This window comes from Felis catus, chromosome A1 (genome assembly GCF_018350175.1).
Source record: "Felis catus isolate Fca126 chromosome A1, F.catus_Fca126_mat1.0, whole genome shotgun sequence".
Taxonomy (NCBI): domain Eukaryota; kingdom Metazoa; phylum Chordata; class Mammalia; order Carnivora; family Felidae; genus Felis; species Felis catus.
Window position 1 is genome coordinate 23,644,929 of NC_058368.1, and position 17,933 is coordinate 23,662,861.

The window sequence follows — 17,933 nt, forward strand, 5'->3', positions numbered from 1 at the left end:
GTTGAGCATCTTTTCATATGCTTATTTCTCATTTGTGTGTCTTCTTTGGTGAGGTATCCATTTACAACTTTTATCTATTTTTAAATTGGATTCTTTGTTTTCTTATTACTGAGTTTTAAGAAATCCTTTTCTTTTTTTCAAGTTTTCATTTAAATCCCAGTTAGATAATATACAGGGTAATAGTAGGTTCGGGTGTAGAATTTAGTGATTCATCACTTACATACAACACCCAGTGCTCATCACTATTTGAGAATTCTTTATATATTTTGGTTAATAGTCCTTTATGAACTATGTATTTTGTAAATATTTTCTCTGAGTCTGTGACTTGTTTTCTAATTCTAATTTCTAATTCTGTTTTCTAATTCTAAATAATTTTAAAGTACTCTTTAAATATACATACAGTTTTAAGTAGAAAAGAGAATTTTACGTACATTATTTTTTTTATTTTTTATTTATTTTTATTTTTTTTAACGTTTTTTATTTATTTTTGGGACAGAGAGAGACAGAGCATGAACGGGGGAGGGGCAGAGAGAGAGGGAGACACAGAATGGGAAACAGGCCCCAGGCTCCAAGCCATCAGCCCAGAGCACGATGCGGGGCTCGAACTCACGGACCACGAGATCGTGACCTGGCTGAAGTCGGACGCTTAACCGACTGCGCCACCCAGGCGCCCCAACGTACATTATTTTAAGTGTGCTCACAATAATCTCAGACCATCAGTTCAGCCTCAGTTTCCTTTCCTTTGAAGTGAGGATAATAATAGTATTTACTCCCAAATTGTGAGAATTAAATGAGTAAATATATATGTATAGAGTTTAGAACAATGCCTGATACAATAGGAAGCAATCTGAAAGTGTTAGCTGTTATTACACTTGCTTTGCAAATGAAGAAGATGTGACTCAGAGAGATCACACAACCGGCGGGAAGCGAAGCTATGGCTTGATCCCAAAGGCTCCAGTTCCAATCCAATTCTCTTTTTTTTTTAAATGTTTATTTATTTTTGAGACAATGCAAGAGACAGAGTGCAAGCAGTGGAGGGACAGACAGAGGGAGACACTGAATCTAAAGCGGGCTCTAGGTTCGGAGCTGTCAGCCCAGAGCCCTACACGGGGCTCAAGCTCACAAACCATGAGATCATGACCTGTGAAGTCGGACACCTAACTGACTGAGCCACTCAGGTGCCCTTGTGATTCTCATTCAACTGCAACACTGAAGACAGAACAGAGGCAGAGGCTAATGAAGTTGCTCTTCTCTTATACCACATGGCTGAGGGAGGAGCTGCCCTTCCTTGGTGACAAGCTTTTATAATCAATAACTAATTTCTTTGTATTTATAAGGCTTTTTGCCTCTGATCTGAATAGCAGTATTAACCCATTTTTCATTATTTGCGGAAGGATTGAACTTAAAGATTCAAACTATGGAAGAGCTATTAGAAATCACCTGTTTGAGACTTTTTCATTCGGTGTCTAATAAACCTCAAATGGGGAAACTAATGAGGCCCAAGAGTTTGAGTGACTTTTCCTGCACCCGGTTCATTCACAGGCAGAAAAATAACTGCAACACAGGTCCCTATGTACTTACTGGGTGTTATTTCCACTTCACCATCTGCTTCTTGTGTTTCTAATTCTCCTTCCTCGGTTTCCCTTCCCTCCTCCTCCACCTCTTTTTCTTTTCATTCTTCACCTCTTATGTGTATGAAATATAAGTAACTAAGGTAAAGAAATGTGTTTAATACACACACCAACACACACATGTTCTAAAGAAAATTCCCATGAATCACTACCCAGGTCAAGAGATAGAAAAATATACCTGGCCCCTCTTAAGCCACCGTGTATTCTCGATCATAAACCCTTCCCTCCTTCACTACAACCCCACTCTGCCTCTACTCAAGGTGACCACTTTCCTGACTTGTCAGGATCATCATTGGCCTACTCTTCTTTTTTATTTTATTTTTAATTTTTTATTTATTACCATTATTTTTTTTTAGAGAGATAGAAAGGACAAGCTGGGGAGGGGGGCAGAGGAAGAGAGAGAATCCCAAGCAGGCTCCACGCTCAGTACAGAGCCTGCTTTGGGGTTTTCACCCACAACCCTGGGATCCTAACCTGAGCCAGAGTCAAGAGTCAGCCACTCAACCAACTGAGTCCCATAACTCACTCTTCTTTTAGTTTCACTGTCTATGTATGTAATGTATTCATAGTTTTACCATCTATGGGTACTTCTATGTATTCAGCATAATTTAGTTTTGCCTATTTTTTACAGGTGTATTGAGGTATAACTGACATAAAATAAATTGCACACCAAGTGTATAATCTGATAAATGTTGACATATGTACATACCTTTGAAACCATCCCAATCAACATAATAAAAATATCACATATCCATCATCCTATCCATCATCCCAGAATTTGTCTTGTGCCTTTTGTATTTCCTCTTTCAAGTCCCTCTTTGCCCAGCTATCCATCCTCCTCCCATTTCTTCTCTAGAGGACAAATGTTATGTTTCCTGTTGTTATCAATTCACTAGAATTTTCTAGAATTTTACATATGTGGAATCAATAGACATGTATTCTTTTTTGGTCTGGCTTCATTTATTCTAGTAGATATGTAGTGATATCTTATTATGATTTTAATTTGCATTTCCTTGATGATTAATATTGTTGAGCATCTTCTCATGTGTTTGTCTTTTGCACATCTGCTTTAGTGTAGTGTCATAATCTTTCGTATATTTTTATGGAATTGTTTAACTACTTCTTACTGACTCATAGGCATTCTTTATATGTTCTAGGTACAAGCCTTAGTCAGATATATATTTTGCAAACATTTTCCCTAAGACTGTGGCTTGCCTTCTCATTTTTGTAAGTATCCTTTGAAGAGCAAACATTTTACATTTTGATGAAGCCCAATTTCTTGAATTCTCTTGACAGTTCATGTTTCTTGGTATATTATATTTAAGAAATCTTTCCCAAGACCAACATTACTAAAATTACTTCTATGTTTTCTTCTAGGAGTTTTCTAGTTTTATCTTTTACATTTAGATTTATACTCCATTTTGAGTTTTCTGTATGTTTTGTGTATGTGAGCAAGGGCTAAGGTTCATATTTTTTGTCTACAGCTAACAATTGTTAGAGAACCATTTGTTGAGAAGATTTTTCTTCTATTGGACTGCCTCGGCACCTTTGTCATAGTTAATTTGTCAAATATGTATCTATTTCAACATTTTTTATTCTGTTCCATTTAAATGTATTTTATGGCAATATCACCATGTATTACTAACTTGATACCAAGTCTTAAAATCAGGAAATTTGAATCCTCCAACTTTGAACTTCTTTTTCAAAATCCTTCTGGTTATTCTAGCTGACTTGCATCTCTGCACAGATTTTAAAATTAGTTTTTCAATTTATAAGCAAAACTACTTCGAGATTTTGATTGGGATTACATTGAATCTCTAAGAATCTTTAAGAATTGAATCTTAAACAACGAGACTTCCAATCCATGAATGTTTTCTCTCTTCCACATATTTAGGTCTTTAAGTTCTCTCAGTAACTGTTTCTGGATTATAATGTTCTCTGGCACTGTTGATTTTGCTTGAAGTTTTTTCAGCTTGTTGAATCTCTGTGTTTATAGTTTGCATCAAATTTGGAAAACTTTAAACTATTATTTTTTTCAAGGATCCCCTCTGCCCCACTTTGTCTTCTTCTGGGACTTCAATTTCAAGTAGATAGATTGTTATCCATAGGTCGGTGGCCTTATGTTCACATTTTATTTTTCTTTGTTAGCTTAATTTTGAATAGTTTCTACTGCTATGTGTTCAGTTTCTCTGATCTTGTCTTTCACCAGTGTCTAGTTTGTGGTTAGCCTCCTTCTGAGTATTTTTCATTCTGATACTGTATATTTTTTTTAATTTCTAGATGTTTCTTTTATTCTTTTATAAAAAAGAAACATTTCTTTCCTCCTCCTTGAATTTCTCTCATCATACTTATATTTTTTTCTATGTTCGTGAATTTGATGGACTAAAATTCCATATGGAAAGATTTTTTTCTAAGGTCAGATGCATGCATGTAGTTGTTCCTGGGGCCATTTGCTGATCTTGCCTAGGTTCATAATGAAGTTCATTGCTGGGAGATCAAAAATCCAAGAGAGCCTATAACCGTCTTGTGAGGATAGGGTGAAAACATTGAAGAATTAAAGGATTTTATATATATGACCAGTTTCTTTGGGACAGTCATTCTGGGATCACCTTAAGCCAAGGTCAAGGGTACAAGTATCTCTTGAATGATCCAGGCAAATCAAACCTAGACTTTAATTTTATACAAGGGTTCACTTACTTTTGATTCACTTTTACAATGATCTTTGTAACTTTTAGGCCCAGTTTATTTCAGGGAAGGTTTCCTGCAGCTTCTATATTTTATGATTGACCTAGACATTGATTTCTCTTCTTTTTACTCTATAATGTCAACAAGATAAAAAAATTTTTAGGACAAATCCTTGTTGCAACATCCCCTTTAAATTTTTCAAATTGCTTTTATCTCTCTGGGTTTTCTTCCTGCCTATGGCAGTTATTGATGTGGTCTCTAAATTTCCAAATACACTTTATTTCCAGCTCTGCAATAATAGAGTTGGAACCTCTATTACAGTAGGGTTGTAAACACTTCTTTGCCAAAAGCATGATGATGTTAAGCTTTGTCAGTATAGAATACTGGAGAGACATGGGAGGAAGACAGGGTTTCTTTTTTTTTTTTTTTTCTGGTGTGTTTGTCTAAGAAGGCTTCTTCTGTGTTTATGAAGTACATTTGGCATTGTCAGTGGCACCTACTTTCAGCAGCAACCAGGAGCCAATAGAAATTAGAAGTGTCCCATGGAAGCTTTCTCTGGCATCCCCCCAGGTATCTTTTCAGAACCCCAGGCATGGATGGTTTTGCCTAATATCTCCTTGGTTAGCTTGGTTAGTTTAGTGGCACCAGCTCATGGGCATCTAGCTTCCTCAGGCACCCCTGAGAGTAGTTTTCCAATGAATACATGGCACTTTTCTGTGGATGGCTCCCCTCAGAACTCCTCAGGCAGCTGTCTTACCTAATCTTGGATGTGTCTAAGACTATGTGATTATATCCAATCTAATTTATTTTCAGCAGAGGTGTTGATCCAAATAATTAAGCCTATGTGTACAAGAGACTCAAGACATAATTTTTTTTTTTTCAAAAAGCCAATCAACTGAACTTTAAGAGACGAAGGCACAGGACATAGTTTAGACTCCTGAGATGGAAATCATGCCATTCTTCTAATAACTAAAGGCTTTTCTTTTAAATAACTAAAGCCTTTTTGGCTTTCCATTTGTCTCAAAATAAACTCAAGGTTTGTTAGCTGGTTGGCATAGATGGGCCATCATGGCTTTTTTGCAATTAACATTCAAGACTCATCTCTTGCAACGTTTCTACACTAACTCTAAGCTCCAGTCACTCTGAGTTCCCTGCATTTTCCTTGACGCACCATGGCTTTTGCATATGCTGCTCCATATGCAAGGTATTAATTATGCTAGAATTAATTCTTACACCTCAATCTGTAGTTTGGACATGACATCCGAAAACTTCTTCTGGCCATATTTATGTGCTTTTTATTTATTTTATTATTATTATTATTTTTAATCTTTATTTATTTTTGAGAGACAGAGAGAGACAGAGCAGGAGCAGGGAAGGGGCAGAGAGAGAGGGAGACACAGAATCCGAAGCAAGCTCTAGGCTCCGAGCTGTCAACACAGAGCCCGATGTGGGGCTCTAACTTACGAAATGTGAGATCATGACCTGAGCCAAAGTCAGCGGCTTAACCGACTGAGCCACTCAGGTTCCCCTATGTGCTCCTTTTTAGTGCTTCCATGAGCTACTTCTATTTGTACTTAACACATTTTATTAATCCACTGATTCAAAAGATCATTTATTCATTCAGCAGATATCTGTTTAGCATCTTCCCCCTGCCTCCTCGCCTCCTCCATCCTGAGGAAATGAAGATATGAAGATGCATAAGACAACCTTTATCCCATCTGTGTATTCTGATTTGTATTTAATAGTCTGTCTTCCTTAGTCTACTATGAGGTTGTTACCTTTCTAGGACCTGGTAGTACTTGCACATAATAAGTACCAAATAAATGTTCCTTGAACAAATTAATGAGTACTATAGCAGACAAAAGAGGAATTAGAAAGTTCCAAAAGATGAAACTCGCACCGAGATATGTCAAAATGTAAACAGTGGTTTAGCTATCTCTTTGTAGTGAGTTTTCAGATAAGCTTTACTTTGTTCTTTATATTCTGTACTGTTTGATGTTTCCATGATGCACATATTTATATATAGAAGAATAAAATAATCAAAGGTTTTCAAAGACTTAAAGCAACTCTGCCTCTATTCACTGCAAGCTCAGACAGTTTTGTATTATTCTGGAGCTGCCTGAAATCAACACACCATGCTATTTCCCTCAGTTCTGCCAAATCAGAGCTTGGAGGGTTCATTGTATTAAAAATAACTTAGGACTTCGGTTAACTACTTCAGAAGCTAAGTACCAATCACTGTCACAGAGGATGTGTGAAAAGCTGGTCACTTAAAGCGTATCTTTTCTTAGTAATTCCTACAATCCTCTAAACCCAGTTCTCTCTGGCAAAATTCAAATCTGCATTTTTATCGTTTTCAGAAGTCTGACGTTCCTAACAAATACTTGCAACAGCCCCTTTCAGCATTACCTGAAAACCGGCTGACACTCAGTTGATGACATATTTTTAGAATACCTGTCTCTTCCCATGGGTTGGTTACATGGCTTTGCTTGTGTGCCTCCTGAAATGTAACCTGGCTGAAAGGCCTATGGTTAGGACACATTGCTGCTACTGTGAGAAGTCAGTTTTAGAAACTGTCCTGGGCTGTTCAGAGGTGGAAGCTGAGCTAGAAGCCATGATGAGTGATTCATTTTGTCAGACTCTTCATCAACTCTGGTGGGAAAGGGAAAATTTGAAAACCCAACTCAACGTTAGTTAACATTAGGGAAAGAAATGTTGCGAAATGCAGGTGTGAGTGAATGCTAGCCTGTAAGCACACTGACCTCACAGTAGGGGTATGGGAATCAGAGTTCACACTAAGCCTCTGCCACTGATGGCTTATGTCTTTGTGCAGATTAAGCTCTCAGAATTCAATACTCACATCTAAAAAGGGAGAAAATATTAATACTTATTTCAAAGGGATGTCGTCAGGCTCATCCATATCTAGCATATTCACAGAGTACAATAAATGTTAGTTTCCCTTTACCAGCCAAGTAAATGAAGAAAAAAAGCCTTCATAAACACATGACTTGGTGATTGCTTAAATTCACTATATTGATTTCCTGTATTTTTAGATTTTTTTTTGCCATGAGCATGAATTACTTTTATAAATCTTTTAAGTTTCAACAAAACAAGGAACACTGTATTGGAATCTGGAGTAACTATCAGTCTCAAAAAGATCACCTATTAAAGCCATACATATGTCAAAAACCAGCAATCCAAAACTTTGAAGTTAAAACAACAACATTATAGAGGCTGCTGAAAAGGAAAGACAATGACCCAGGAACTATACTCTGAGAGAGGAGAAGCACGCCTCTTTCAATGTGCCTTCTCACTACACATTCTCTCCCCTCCTCTCCCGACTCTTTCCCTGAAACTTACCACTCCTTGAGTCCAAGGTGTGGGCAGAGAGATGAAGAAGGTCCTCTACAGAGATTCTGTTTTGCTTTCATCGAGAACAGGAAGTCTGCTAGACCACAGAAGAGGGGCCATTCCATGATTATAGTGCAGGGGGTACTTCCAAATGAAAAGACAATTTTATAAAAAGTGAGCGAATATGCGGTGTCTGTACTAGGGAGGAAACTAGGCAATTCCAACTTCTCCAGCCTCCAAGTTGAAGATCACATACTTTAGATAGAGCTACAGATGCACCTAAATGATGAACTCAATGAAGGCACATGGCTAAGTTCAAGTAGAATCCCTTGGAGGATTTTCAAGACACAAGTAAAATTGTGACATGATGCAATCGAGTGGCCTTAATTGAGTAACAAAGTGTTAGCCAACATGGCTACCACACTACACTAAGTCTCTGGAGGAGAATTTGGGAAATAATAATAGCTAGCACTTTTTAAGATGTGGCAGAAACTATTATAAGTGCTTTATATATATATATATTATTTAATCATCCTCATGATCTGTGATCTATGTCCAAGGCAAGAATGCAGGCACAGGAAGATAAATAACTTGCTAATTATTGTGTAGCTAACAAGTGACAGTGCTTGAATTCTGAAGCACTATGCTGTGTTCCTTGATATATTTCCATCTAGTAAATGGGCAATCTATATAGAGGATTGGATTATCATTATGAGAGTCCTCGGCTATTGAAGAGGGACCTTAAAAGAAGAAGGGAGGTGCTTGTAAACTATTTGTTGTGAAGTGACATTAGCCAATTTGTCACATAGCTGAGGTTCTTTTTGGTAACTAGGTACTGCCCACAATCTTGCTACCTACTGATAACGAAAGTATCTAATCAAGTTCTTCTACACATGGGTACATTTGCCAGCTATTCATTATCAATGAATGCACAAAAATTTCCTACATCATCTTCTCTAACTTCAGTGAAATTTCAGCTTTCTGCCCTTGTGTGAGAATTTTAGCAGGCAGACCAACAAAATTTCGGAGGGAGGATTCTGTATCACTAAGTCACAGTGTAACTACATCACAATTCTCCTTAACTGATGGCTGCACACAAAACTGATTAGGGCCTAAGCCATAGACTCCATCCACAAAGGTGAGGAATACATGCCAGGGTGGATTTTTATCCAGGGTGGATTTTTCTTACTAGGACAGAGAGCAATTTAAGCAATTTTCGCCAACACACATGAGCACTACATCCACACAAGTAGAATACCGTTATTTTCTTCTAAGAACCCATTTCTAATATTCATCATACTTAATAATAAGTCACTTGTTCTAGGAATGAAAATCCATTTTGTCTTCTACTATGCTAATTAGCAAACTGTCAATTGTTGATTGAGATACCAATAGCTGAATGACTTTTAGGAGCTGCCTCTGGAGTATAATGCCAGCCGACTGCCTCTAAAATTAAACTTTAACTGGTGTGAACATAGTGTTACACAGATTATGCTAAAATACTTCAAAGTAAATCACAGACTTTGTAACAGAACTGCATATTTCTAGTTTGGACATTCTTTGGAGCCCATTTGTTCTTTCTTGGATTCTGCTTCGATTTTTGGAAAGGTAGTTTTCTTTCCTTGATAGGCTTTTTGGTTTTGCCCATGAAGAACAAATACTGGGATGCTTTTCTTGTAATGTGTATGATATTGTATCTGTAGTTATAAAATTCAAATAATTTGAACACTAATTCAAACAGTTTGGATACTCTATTAAGTGCTTACAACGATACTGGGGATTTTATCGGGGACTTTACTGGTATTGTGTGTCTTTTTGATTTAAGCCTCGCAGTGATCCAATGATTAAGATATTTTAGTTTGCAGGAAATAAATGTGAGACTCCAAGAGATTAAATAATTTGGCCAAGGTCACACAGTAAGTGACAGCAACATTATTTAAATCCTGGTCTGCAACTCCAAGGCTCATGCTCTCAATCAATTCACTACACTATCTTAATGGGGTTGTTTTATTTTATTTTTAATGTTTTAAAATTTATATCCAAGTTAGTTAGCATATAGTGCAACAATAATCTCAGGGGTAGATTCCTTAATGCCCCTTACCCATTTAGCCCACTCCCCCCCCAACCCCTCCAGCAAGCCTTTGTTTGTTCTCTATATTTAAGAGTCTCTTATGGTTTGTCCCCCTCCCTGTTTTTATATTATTTTTGCTTCCCTTCCCTTATGTTCATCTCTTTTGTATCTTAAAGTCCTAGTATGAGTCAAGTCATATGATATTTGTCTTTGTCTGACTAATTTCGCTTAGCATAATGCCCTCTAGTTCCATCCACATAGTTGCAAATGGCAAAATTTCATTCTTTTTGATTGCCAAGGAATACCCCCTTGTGTGTATGTATGTGTGTATATATATATATATATATATATATATATATATATATATATATATATATCTCCACATCTTCTTTAACCATTCATCTGTGGATGGACATTTGGACTCTTTCTGTACTTTGGCTATTGTCAATAGTGTTGCTATAAACACTGGGGTGCATGTGCCCCTTCAAAACAGCACACCTGTATCCCTTTGGTAAATACCTAGAGTGCAATTGCTGGGTCATAGGGTAGTTCTATTTTTAATTTTTTGAGGAAACTCCATATGGTTTTCCAGAGTGGCACCAGTATGCATTCCCACCAAAAGTGCAAAAGAGTTCCTCTTTCTCTGCATCTTCATCAACATCTGTTGTTACTTGAGTTGTTAGCCATTCTGACAAGTATGAGGTCATATCTCATTGTGGCTTTGATTTGTATTTCCCTGATGATGAGTGATGTTGAGCATTTTTTTCATGTGTTGGTTTGCAATCTGGATGTCTTCCTTGGAGAAGTGTCTATTCATGTCTTTTGACCATTTCTTCACTGGATTACTTGTTTTTTGGGTGTTGAGTTTGATAAGTTCTTTATAGATTTTGTATACTAACCCTTTATCTGATATGTGGTTTGCAAATATCTTCTCTCATTCCGTCATTTGCCTTTTAGTGTTACTGATTGTTTCCTTCACTGTGCAGAAGCTTTTTATTTTGATGAGGCCCCAATAGTTCATTTTTGCTTTTGTTTCCCTTGCCTCTGGTGATATGTTGAGTAAGAAGCTGCTGTGGCCGATTGGGTGCCTGGGTGGCTCAGTCAGTTAAGCGTCCAACCTTGGCTCAGGTCATGATCTCACAGTTTGTGAGTTTGAGTCTCATGTCAGGCTCTGTGCTGACAGCTCAGAGCCTGGAGCCTGCTTCAGATTCTGTGTGTGTCTCTCTCTCTTCCCCTCCCTTGCTCACTTGCATCCTGCAATCTCTCTCTGTCTCAAAAATAAACAAACATTATTAAAAAAAATTTTAAAAATTGCTGTGGCCAAAGTCAAAGAGGTTTTTGCCTGCTTTCTCCACTAGGATTTTGATGGCTTCCTGTCTTATGTTTAGGTCTTTCATCCATTTTGAGTTTATTGTTGTGTATGGTGTAAGAAAGAGGTCCAAGTTTCATTTTTCTGCATGTTGCTGTCCAGTTTTCCCAACACCGTTTGAAGAGAGTGTCTTTATTCCATTGGGTATTCTTTCTTGCCTTGTCAAAGATTAGTTGGTCATACGTTTGTGGGTCCATTTCTGAGTTTTATATTCTGTTCCATTGATCTGAGTGTCTGTATTTGTGCCAGTACCATACTGTCTTGATGATTACAGCTTTGTAATACATCTTGAAATCCAGGACTATGATGCCTCCAGGTTTGGTTTTATTTTTCAAGATCGCTTTGGCTATCTGGGGTCTTTTCTGGTTCCAAACAAATTTTAGGGTTGTTTTAGCTCTGTGAAGAATGCTGGTGGGGTTATTTTAAAACACATGTTGTTACCTAAAGATAGTACATTGTTTACCCCTAATGGTTAACATTTTAACAAATGTTTCATAATAACAATAAAAATATGAGGTATTGTGTATCTTTTTGTGGTAACTGTAGATAAGAATGCATGAATACAGAGAGGTAGATGTGTGTGTGTTTGCTTACACTTACTAACACCAGTTTTTAAGACAATTACAACATATTTAGAACATATTCTGTTACCTAGAGTAAGAATAGCCCAGGCTACTGGTTTTCCTCTAACAGTCCAGAAATCTTTCTTCATTTTTAATTTATTTATTTAAATTCAAGTTAGTTAACATACAATGTAATACTGGGCTCAGGGGTAGACCCCAGCAATTCATCACTTACAAATAACATCTAGTGCTCATTCCAGCAAGTGCCATCCTCAATGCCCATCACCCATTTACCTCATCCCCCCATTCCCTCTCCAACAATCCTCAGTTTATTCTCTGTATGTAAGAGTCTGATTTGCCTCCCTCTCTCTTTTTATTTTTCCTTCCCTTCTCCTATGTTAATCTGTTTTGTTTCTTAAATTACACATATGAGTGGGATAATGCAATATTTGTCTTTCTCTGCCTGACTTATTTTGCTTAGCATAATGCACTCTAGTTCCATCCACATTGTTGCAAAGGGCAAGATTTCATTCTTTTTGATCTCTGAGTAGTATTCCATTCCGCATCCTCTTTCTCCATTGATCGGTCAATGGACATTTGGGCTCTCTCCATAGTTTGGCTATTGTTGATAGTGCTGCTATAAACATTGGGGTGCATGTGCCCCTTCAAATCAGCATTTCTGTATCCTTTGGATAAATATGGACTATTGTAACTGCTGGGGCATAGAGTTGTTCTATTATTAATTTTTTGAGGAAATTCCATACTGTTTTCCAGAAAAGCTGCACTAGTTTGCATTCCCACCAATAGCACAAAAGAGTTCCCTTTTCTCTGCATCATCACCAATATCTGTTGTTTCCTGAGGTATTCATTGTACCCATTCTTACAGGCATAAGGTGGTATCTGTGATTTGTATTTCCCTGATGATGAGTGATGATGAGCATCTTTTCATGTGTCTGCTACCAATCTGGATGTCTTCTTTGTAAAGTGTCTATTGACGTCTTTTGCCCATTTCTTCACTGGATTATTTGATTTTGGGTGTTGGGTTTGAAAAGTTCTATAGATTTTGGATACTAACCCTTTATTGGGTAAGTCATTTGCAAATATCTTCTCCTATTCCATTGGTTGCTTTTTAGTTTTTTGGTTGTTTCCTTCATGATGCAGAACCTTTTTATCTTGATGGGGTCCTAATGATTCATTTTTGCTTTTGTTTCGCTTGCCTCCGGAGACATGTCTAGTGAGAAGTTATTGCAGCCAAGGTCAAAGAGGTTGCTGTCTGTTTTCTCCTGTAGGATTGTGATGGTTTCCTGTCTCATATAGAAGTCTTTCATCCATTTTAAATTTATTTTTGTGTGTGGTGTGAGAAAGTGGTCCAGGTTCATTATTCTGCATGTCACTCTCCAATTTTCCCAGCACCATTTGCCGAATAGACTGTCTTTATTCCATTGGATATTCTTCCCTGCTTTGTCAAAGATTAGTTGGCCATACATTTGTGAGTTCATTTCTGGGTGTTCTCTTCCATTCTATTGATATATGTGTCTTTTTTTTTTTTTTTTTGTGCCAGTAGCATACTGTCTTGATGATTACAGCTTTGTGATATAGCTTAAAGTCCAGAATTATGATGCCTCCTGCTTTGGATTTATTTTTCAACATTACTTTGGCTATTTGGGGTGTTTTGGCTATTTCAGGATTGTTTGCTCTAGCTCTGTGAAGAATGCTGGTGTTGTTTTGATAAAGATTGCATCAAATGTGTAGATTGTTTTGGGTAGTATAGACATTTTAACAATATTTGTTCTTCCAATCCATGAGCATGGAATATTTTTCCATTTGTGTCTTCTTCCATTGCTTTCATAAGCTTTCTATAGTTTTCAGCGTACACATCTTTTACCTCTTTGGTTAGGTTTATTCCTGGGTATCTTATGGTTTTTGGCGCTATTGCAAATAGGATCGATTCCTTGATTTCTCTTTATGCTGCTTCGTTATTGGCATATAGAAATGCAACCAATTTCTGTCTTTGGTTTTATATCCTGCAACTTTGCTGAATTCACGTATCAGTTCTAGCAGTTTTTTAGTGGAGTCTTTTGGGTTTTCCATATAGAGTATTGTGAAAGAGTGAAAGTTCGACTTCTTCTTTGCCTAATATATGCCTTTTATTTCTTTTTGTTGTCTGATTGCTGAGGCTTGGACTTTCAGTACTATGTTGATCAGCAGTGCTGAGAGTGGATATCCTTGTCATGTTCCTGACCTTAGGGAGAAAGCTCTCAGTTTTTCTCCACTGAGGATGATATTAGCCCTGGGCCTTTCATATATGGCTTTTATGATATTGAGGTATGTTCCTTCTATCCCTACTTTCTTGAGGATTTTATGAAGAAAAGATGCTGTATTTTGTCAAATGCTTTTTCTGCATCCATTAAAAGGATCATATGGGGGGCGCCTGGGTGGCGCAGTCGGTTAAGCGTCCGACTTCAGCCAGGTCACGATCTCGCGGTCCGTGAGTTCGAGCCCCGCGTCAGGCTCTGGGCTGATGGCTCAGAGCCTGGAGCCTGTTTCCGATTCTTTGTCTCCCTCTCTCTCTGCCCCTCCCCCATTCATGCTCTGTCTCTCTCTGTCCCAAAAATAAATAAACGTTGAAAAAAAAAAAAGGATCATATGGTTCTTATCCTTTCTTTTGTTAATGTGGTGCTTTACACTGATTAATTTGCAAATGCTGAATCAACCCTGCAGCCCAGAAATAAATCCCACTTGATCACGGTGAATGATTCTTTTAATGTACTGCTGAATTAGACTTGAATTAGTATCTTGTTGAGAATTTTTACATCCAGTTTCATCAGGTATACTGGCCTATAATTCTCCTCTTTAGTGGGGTCTTTGTCTAGTTTTGGAATCAAGGTAATGCTGGCTTCATAGAATGAGTCTGGAAGCTTTTCTTTCATTTCTATTTTTTGGAAGTTAGTGAAAATTGAGAATATTAGGAGGTTTATATGGATGAGGCTTGAAAGTGGAATATAGTTTTTCCATCCACAGTTCACTAAGCACAACTCAGTTGCTTGGCCCTACTTAGGTGCAGGGGAAGTTGAGAAATGTAGCCTCTTTCTGAGCAGAAGCTTCCAAATGAAGTCTCTAAATTAGGTATAAACAGAAGCATTACCTGTAAAGAACATTGGCCCCAGTCTTGTTACATACTTTAACAAATAAGCTGAGAAAAAGAATCTGCAGAAAAATATTTAAGTCTGCAAGTGGTATAAAATCATTTTGATGTTTTCTTTCTTATTTGTAGAATTAACATGCAGGAAGATATTTTCTGGAATTGAAGTGCAAGACGACCCATTTGCTTATAAGTTGCACTGAAGATATTGTTAAATAAGCCTATTACAGGAAAAATGATCTAGTACCTTTGGGTAATATTATGGTTTAAAATAACTCCATTAAAAGCTGTATTGTATATGAATTAAGAGTATGATCCATGGACTCAGCCAGACCAGGGGAGCTAATGTTTCAATATAGGAATGTATGAAATGGTTAACTGAAAAAAAAAAATTTCAGTGTCTACTGACATTGTCCACTAAAAGGATAGTGGGCATTAAAGTCAGGAAATTTCCCTTCAGGAAAGGTCTGGGAGTTACTATTTACTTTTCTAACATCATCAGACCAGTCAGTATCTAGGACAAAAAGCCTCATGATATGCTGAAGATCATTACAAAAAATCCTGAACACAAAACATAGAACATTAGTCTTCGACAAACATGACACAAATGACCTTGAATCATCTGGTTCTGCTGCACCTGTTGAAGATAATACCCAAAGCTGAAGGCATTAAAACCAAATACTTTTGAAAACAGATATGTTAGTAGAAATACAACTTCTAAATTTCCTTATTGTTTCTCTTATTCTATTAAGTGACTCGTACATATTTATAGCTCCAAGCTTATGGTGTGTGTGTGTGTGTGTGTGTCTCACATGCACATACAGTCCTCTCAGGCTGTATCTCTGCAGTAGTTTAAGCTGCTAGACAAAACCATGTTTCTCTAAGTTGACACTTCAGGACTACAGCTGCCAGATGCTCAAAAGAAACATCTGTTCCTGAAGGCCACAGGAGATGGCAATGAAAGAAAAATAGAATAATTTTACATGACAAAGTAAATCCAACAAATGTGCAAATATAGCTCATCCATTCTATTTCAAAGACACTGGCACATAAGAGGAAATAATAAACAGTGACAGTGCCTATTATTCTGTAGGGGCCTATTTCTGTTTTTAGAGGTGTGATATCAAAAACATAATTATTTTTATCCATTTTACTGTGAGGAGGGGATGATGGTAATAAGGGGAGTGGCAATGAAGATAAATTTCACTTATATCTGTATTTTGCCCCAGATTATCCATACAGGACCACAGAGGTAAAGCCATCTCTGTAACGATGGTGGAGTCACTTTCCTCGAAGCCAAATGAAGTCAATGCACAAAAGTATGGCAAAGCAAGCATCATTAAATTAGAAACTCAATTTTCATGGTAGAATATTGTGTGGTTGGGCTGTTCAGGGGAGAAAGAAAACAGAATGTCAAAAATAAACTAGAAAATGCAAAACCTCCACAAAATAAAAAGCTGTAAAGTATGGCATTATATGCCTAAAATGTGGGGTTGAAGGAGAGGACAAAAAATGTCATGCTTTTAGAATGGGTTCAAACGTAAGTGACCATCAGCTTAATATAGACTGTTATATGCATAAGATGTTATATGTAAACGTAATAGTAGCTGCAAATAAAAAATACTGGTAATAGATTTGGAAAATGTAAAGAGAAATGAATTCAAGAAAAGTTGGCAAACCATGAAAGGAGCAAGAGAAGAAAGGAATACAAAAACTACAAAACAACCAGAAAACAACTAATAAAGTGGCAATAAATACATTCCTATAAATAATTAGTTTAAATGTAAATGGACTACATGTTCCAATCAAAAGATATAGCGTGATAGAATGGGTAAAAAAGCAGCACCCATCTATATGCTGCCTACAAGACTCACTTCGGATATAGAGACACAAGCAGATTGAAAGTGAAGGGATGGAAAATCATTTATCATGCAAAAGGAAGTGAAAAGAAAGCTGGTGTAGCAATATTTATATCAGAAAAAATAGACTTTAAAACAAAGACTGTAACAAGGGACAAAGAAGGGCACTACATAATCATAAAAAGAAAAATCCAACAGAAGATATAACAATTGTAAATATTTATGCACTCAACATGGGGGCACCCAACTCCTTAAAGCAGCTAATAATAAACATAAAGGAAGTAATCAATAGGAATACAATAGCAGGAGACTTTAACAGCCCGCTTAAGTCAAAGGATAGATTATCCAAACAGCCTATCAAAAAGAAAGCAGTGGTTGTGAATGACACGTTGGATCAGATGGACCCAAAAATATATGCAGAACATTAAAACGGTAGAATATACATTCATCCTAAAACAGTAGAATAAACATTCTTTTCAAGGGCACATGGAAACTTTTTCAGGATATACCACATGTTAGATCACAAAACACATCTCAAGAAATCTAAAAAGATTGAAGTCATATCATACATTTTTTTATAAACACGACATTTTGAAACGAGAAATCAACCACAAGAAAAAAATCTAGAAAAAACACAAACGGAAGTTAAATAACATGCGACTAAACAATGAATGGATCAATCAAGAAATCAAAGGAGGAAACCAAAAAATACAAGGAGACAAATGAAAATAAAAATACAATGATCCAAAATATTTGAAACACAGGCCAAAACTGTTTTAGGAGGTAAGTCTATAGCAATACAGGCCCACGTTAAGAAGAAAAATCTCAAATACACAACCTAAACTTATACCTAAAGGAGCTAGGAAAAGAACAAAACTCCAACATAATAGAAGGAAGGGAAACATAAATATTAGAGCAGAAATAAATGAAATTGAAACTGAAAAAACAGTAACATATCAATAAAACCAGTAGCTGGTTCTTTGGGAAGAACTAAAAAATCAATAAACTTTTAGACAGATTCATGAGAGAGAGAGGGGTAGGGAGAGACAGAAAGAGAAGATTTACATAAACAAAATCAGAAATGAAGAGAAATAACAATCAAACCAGAGACATACAATTTTAAGAGAAAATTATGAAAAACTACATACCAACAAAGTGAGCAACCTAGAAGAAATTGATAAATTCTTAGAAACATATAACCTCCCAAAACTTAATTAGAAAGAGAAAATTTGAAGGTCCTAATGATAAGCAATGAAATCAAA